Genomic DNA, 6,198 nt, shown 5'->3' with positions numbered 1-6,198 from the left:
TTGGCTATTGCTATAAACACTGGTGTACAAATATCTGTTCAAGTCCCTGCTTTGAATTCCTTTTTGCATATATACCTGGAAGTGAAATTGCTGAATCATAGAGTAATTCCACGTTTAATTTTTTGAGGAATCACCAAATCGTTTTCCACAGGGGCTGCATCATTTTACATTTCCACCAACAGTGCACAAGGGTTCCAATAATTTCACCAAATCATCACCAACACTTATTGTTTTCTGTTTATTTTTTAAATAATAGCCATCCTAACGGGTATGAAGTGGTATCTCATTATGATTTTATTTGCATTTCCCTAATGATCGAGCATCTTTTCACGTGCTTGTTGGCCATTTGTATATCTTCTTTGGGAAAATGTCTACTCAACTCCTGATTCTAAATCCCACTCCCTTCCCCAAACTTCTTTATACATCAGGTTATCTAGTTTTTTACCATCCTTTTTTATAGCCACATAGCACTTCATTGTTTAGATGTCTGGGGCTGGCCGGTTAGCTCAGCTGGTTAGAGTGCAGCCTTATAACACCAAGGTCATGGGTTTGGATCTCCACATCAGCCAGCTACCAAAAAAAAAAAAAAAGTTTAGATGTTCTACATTTGCTTAAATCAACTTCTTATGGTAGGACATTTTTCAATATACACACGATGAACATTCTTTCTTTTTTGATACTCAGTAAATATTTAGCAAAAGAGTGGACAGACTGAAAAAGACTGGAGAAGAAGGCTGATACTACAAATATAAACTTTTTCAGTGTAGTGGGTTGGATTATGTCCCCCCAAAACTCACCAAAGCTTAAATTGTGTCCCCCAGGTTTTATGTATTAGAAATTTGACCCCCACTGTGACTGTTAAGAGGGTGGGAAATCCTATTATGGTCATTGAAAGGCAGAGCCTTGAAGAGGTGATTGGATTGTAGGACCATGCCCTAGTGAATGGATTAAAAATGGTGGTCAAGGGCATGGTCCTGAGGGCTTTAAAAGAGAGAGAGTAGAGTCTATCTCCCTCTCTGCTTCCACCATCTTGCAATGTGAGACCCCTGGGTCACTGTCGCCACCACCAGATGGACTTTGGATTTCCCAGCCTCAGAAACTGTAAGCAATAAATTTCATTTTCTTTCTAAATTACCCAGTTCTGTGTATTTATTTTTATTTATTTATTTATTTATTTTAAAAGATGACCAGTAAGGGGATCTTAACCCTTGACTTGATGTTGTCAGCACCACGCTCAGCCAGTGAGCGAACCGGCCATCCCTGTATGGGATCTGAACCCAGGGCCTTGGTGCTATCAGCACCACACTCTCCCGAGTGAGCCATAGGCCGGCCCAGTTCTGTGTATTTAGTTATAAGCAACAGAAACAGACTAATACAGTCAACACTTTAAAAACAATAGCAAATACATACAAAGTTATACATACATTTAAATATACACAAAGTTTATTAAAAATAGGCTGCAACTGAAAAACAGTAGACATGGACAACTACAGCAGTTTTGGTGTTTTTTGCAGAGTAATGCACAGTTACAAAAAGCACTATGATGAACATTCTTGTAACCAAATCTTTGAAGACTTCCTTAGTTCTGTAAAATAAATTCCAGGATGTGAACTTCTGTGTCAAAAATATATGTATTTTTTCAGAGCCTTTCAATCCATTTTCCTAATGCCACTCGGAGCAGGAATAGCACTCACCCTGTGTCCACATTGTAAGAGAGGATATTACATGAGTTTAGTGCTCCAAAACACATTTTATGCCTTTACCCCCTATAAATTATAATTACAACCTATTTGTTTGGGCTTTAAATTGCCTTTGTCAGATTAGTCTGGCTGGTGGATGCTAATCCTCGTGGCTGTTACTAAACACTGCTAATGTTACTAAGTCAATAATAGCAGCAACATTAGGCTGAAAACAGGATCGCCCTACATTTCCAGCCACCCGATTAGAGTCTGTTTACAATCGCCTGGCAGAAACACTGGCTGATTTCCAATTAACAAACCACACAAATAGTATTCATTGGAAAATTTTGTTTGCGTGTATAATAAACTTAGTGTTTCCATCATTCAGTTTCTAATTAGACAGAAATTTGGAGAATGATAATTTGCCTGGTAGTTTCTGATACTTCCTGGACAAATATTTGCACCGTTATTATTTTTAATGATTGTTTCTGAAGATGAGTTTGGTTTTCGTCTCTACTTACCCATAGTCTTTCAGCCTTGAGGTGTCAGATGCAGCAGCGACACAAAGGACTTGTGCAGATCTGAGCAATGATGTTTAAATAAAAATGGCTTTGACACAGTGCACTGGCTCTTGCTTTTTTTTTTTTTAGCAGCTGGCTGAATTGGGATCCAAACCCTTGACCTTGGTGTTACAACACAGCACTCTAACCAGCTGAGCTAACCAGCCAGCCGGGCTCCTCCTTTTCTCATGTCTACGTGACATTTACGTTATTCTTTTGCATCAACTGTCATGAATGAATGGTCCAGAACTGGGAAGATAGTATAAAATAGTGGTCTAAAGCCCTAGACTCAGACAGACTTTGGCTCCACAACCTACCAGCTGCATGACCTTGAGCAAATCATTGAATTTCTCTGTGCATCACGTTCGTCATTTATAAACAGGCATCATCAGAATAGTTTCCGCTTAGGGTTTTTGTGAGGATTAATGAAAAATGAATGTAAAAATGCTTAGCATGAGCCTGGAATATATGACTAACCCCTCAGTAAATATTAGCTATTATTATTATTATTACCATTGTCATCATTACTGCCACCAGTGCCTTTGGGATCTTCCCATGGTAATTTGCAATAGAACATTTGAGAATGCAGGGCTATCCCAAAAGCTATGTCCATGGTGATAATATTTGTTCCAGTTCTGTTCATTCTATTCTGGGTTCTAGCTTTCTAGGCCAGGGACAATTGGACTTGTTGTGAACATAATCAGGGCTCCCAATTCCTGTAAGGGACGAAACTTACCAACTCAGTCTTCATGTGGGTAAGAAGGAGAAAAGCTCAGCAGACAGCCCTGACCTGAGTTTGATGCATTCGCAGAGTAGGTGCTCAGTAAATGTCTGTTGAATATTGTCCAGAGATTTAGCTATTAGTGGTTTGGGACACACCACTGGCATTTCACAAACTCTCCTCTGTTTTAAGTGACTTCCCCCTTCTTTGGAAGCATCCCTAATACGTTTTCTGAAGCGGTGGCCCTAGGTGGTCACTTCATAGTGGTTTACTCTACCTCCTTTCCATGGATGATTGGACTAAGGTGGGCTCCTGGCTCAGAAATTTCCAGCAATGGGTCCCTGGAGCCATTCTTCTGCGGAAGAATCCTTCCTTGCCTTTGCTAGCTTCTGGTGATGACTGGCAACTCTTGGCATTTCTTGGGTTATAGAAGCATTATCCCAATCTCTGCTTTCATATGGCCTTTTCCTTTGTGTCTGTGTACAAATTTTCCTCTTCTTATAAGGGCACCAGTCATTGGATTAGGGCCCACCCTAATGACCTCATGTGAACCTGATTACATCTGCAAAGACCCTATTTCCAAATAAGGTCACATTCACAGGTCCTGGGAGTTAGGGCTTCAACATATCTTTTTGGGGAGGGACAAAATCCAACCCATAACAGCGGGTGGTGATGTGTGTGCTGCTGTTTTGGGTCGGGTGACCTGTGGGGTGAAGACTGACAGAGACTGAGGAAGGAGGGAGAGCATTTGGGGCAGAGGACACAGCCAGTGTCCTTCGGCGGGAAGGAGCTGGAGAAGAGGACAATGGCTGGGATGGAGTTCAAGAAGGAGCTGAGTGAAGATAGGTCGTGGGGCTCAAGCCTCCTCTAATGACGCGGACCCTTCTCCCTGCACCCTATTCTTGCCATGGAGCCCAGGACTACCAATGCCCAATTTTTAAAGAAAGGCCAGAAATCTAGATTTTTAAAATGTGAAATCTTCCAAATTTTAAATGTTAACAAATTCATGTTAAAACAAAACTTATTTGAGGCTGTCAGTTTGCAGGATGGACTTGGAGGGGAAGGGGTCAAAGAATTCTTGGAGAAGGTTTCAAAGGGTGAATTATTAACGTTTATTTTGGAAACCCCTAAGACTTCTTTCTTTGTTGTTTTTTTTTTTGGCAGCTGGTCAGTACAGGGATCTGAACCCTTAACCTTGGTGTTATGAGCACCATGCTCTTAACATATTGTTATTGCTTCTTATTTATTAATACATTGTGGAGTTAACCATGGGACTTCTTTTTGAAGCATTTCTTTTTATTCAGGGTCCAGCAGAACTTCCATAATTCATCACCTAGAAGTTTTTCTCATGGTGTTCTCACTGGTGACCCTACCAATCAAAGAAAGTGGGAAACAGTTCTGTCTCTTTAATTGCTATGCCTAGTAGTAGTCTACAGCATTTTGATTTTGTTTTAAAAAGATGACTGGTAAGGAGATCTTAACCCTTGACTTGGTGTTGACAGCACCACACTCTCCCAAGTGAGCTAATCGGCCATCCCTATACAGGGATCCGAACCTGTGGCCTTGGTGTTAGCCACACCACACTCTCCCACGTGAACCATGGACTGGCCCACAATCAACTTTTTTAGATTCCACATGAAGTGAGGTTATACAGCATTTGTCTTTCTGTGCCTGGCCTATTTCAAGTAACATAATGTCCTCCAGGTTCATCCATGTTGCTGCAAGTGGCAGTATTACATTCTTTTTTTATGGCTGAATTGTATTCCATTGTGTACATATACCACATTTTCTTTGCCCATTCATCCATTGATGGACACTTAGGTTGATTCCATATCCTGGCTATTGTGAATAGTGCTGTGATAAACATGGGATGTGATGGTTAATTTTATGTGTCAACTTGATGGTGCCTGGGGGGCCCAGAAGTTTGAGTAAACATTTTTCTGAGTGTGTCTGTTAAGGGTGTTTCTGGAGGAGATTACACTGGAATGGGTAGGCTCAGTAAATGACACTGTCCTCCCCAATGTGGATGGACCTCATACAATCACTGGAGGCCAGAATGAACAAAAAGGCTGAGTAAGGAAGAAGTTGCTCTCTCTGCTTGACTGTCTCTGAGCTGGGACATCGGTCTTCTCCTGCCTTTGGACTTGAACTTGGACTAGAACTTAAATCATTAGCACTTCTGGGTCTCCAGCTTGCCGACCACAGATCTTGGGACTATTCAGCCTCCATAATCATGTGAGCCAATTCCATAAAATAAATAAATAAATAAATAAATGGATAATTCATCCACCCTATTGGTTCTGTCTCTCTGGAGAGTGCTGACTAATAAAACCCATACTTCAGATTTTTCTCCTTTCTCCCTGTCATGATCCAGAGAAGCCCTCAAAATGAAATGAGGGAAAATTACTCTCTTGTGATGTCTCTATGCTTTTCTTTCTCCTCTCATGTTAAGTAATACAATCTTTATGCCTTTTCTGCCTATTGATCTAAATTTATCAGTGATTTTTATTAATGAACCTTTAGGGGTGATGTTTTCCTTTGGGCCCTTCAGTTATGGTGCTGTGAGCAGATTACCAGAAGCTGCCCTGCCCTTCCGGAGCCACAGATGGAAGAGATCAGAGCCTGAAAGCCAGCAGAAAAGGGTACCTCTCAAGGATCTCCTGAACCAAACTGAAGAAGAAATTAATAAAGCTCTAAACAGAAAAATTGGTTAGGAGGTTCCTGTAGAACAATCAGCCTGGAGCTGCAGACTTGCTACAAGACATGTAATGTCCAGACTTTGAGAAACCAAGAAAGGCATCAATAAAGCTATGCTGACTCCATCCTGAATAAAGACCCTAAGATAACACCAGGGATGGGAACAGAAACCAGAGGGAGCCTTGGCGAGACCTTCCACCTGGCTCTTCTCACGGAGCCCCCAAGCTCACGTCCCTCTCCCTCCTGCTTTTCCTTTCCCATTTTCCATTCCCTCAGCCCCCTCTTTAAAAATCCTTCAGTAAATCTGAGTCTTTGAGATGGCTTTAGTCTGGCCATTCTCTTTCAGGTTTACAGGAATAGATGGGTTAGCCTAACATTTCCCTTCAGGTCATTGGTATTCCTAAATAAAAGCTAACTTCCACTTTCACTGGGAAAAGAAAGAAAGAAAGAAAGAAATGAGTCTGTGGCTGGTTTGATTTGGGGAGGGAGGCAAATTCATTCATCCATTTATTCAATGGGTGTTGATTTTGGATGGGACAAG

General features: G+C 41.3%; 1 long non-coding RNA gene across 1 annotated transcript; it reads right to left on the bottom strand.

The window, feature by feature from the left end:
- Positions 1-271: 271 nt before the first annotated feature.
- Positions 272-2,285, bottom strand: LOC134380727 (uncharacterized). The gene is made up of 2 exons (XR_010023906.1): positions 2,201-2,285; positions 272-570 (listed from the first exon to the last, which is right to left on the bottom strand). It is a non-coding gene; the product is annotated as an uncharacterized LOC134380727 (long non-coding RNA).
- Positions 2,286-6,198: the final 3,913 nt, after the last annotated feature.

Source organism: Cynocephalus volans, chromosome 6, assembly GCF_027409185.1.
Source record: "Cynocephalus volans isolate mCynVol1 chromosome 6, mCynVol1.pri, whole genome shotgun sequence".
NCBI lineage: Eukaryota > Metazoa > Chordata > Mammalia > Dermoptera > Cynocephalidae > Cynocephalus > Cynocephalus volans.
Note: the sequence above shows the minus strand (reverse complement) of the source record. Positions and strands in the feature narration are given on the sequence as shown.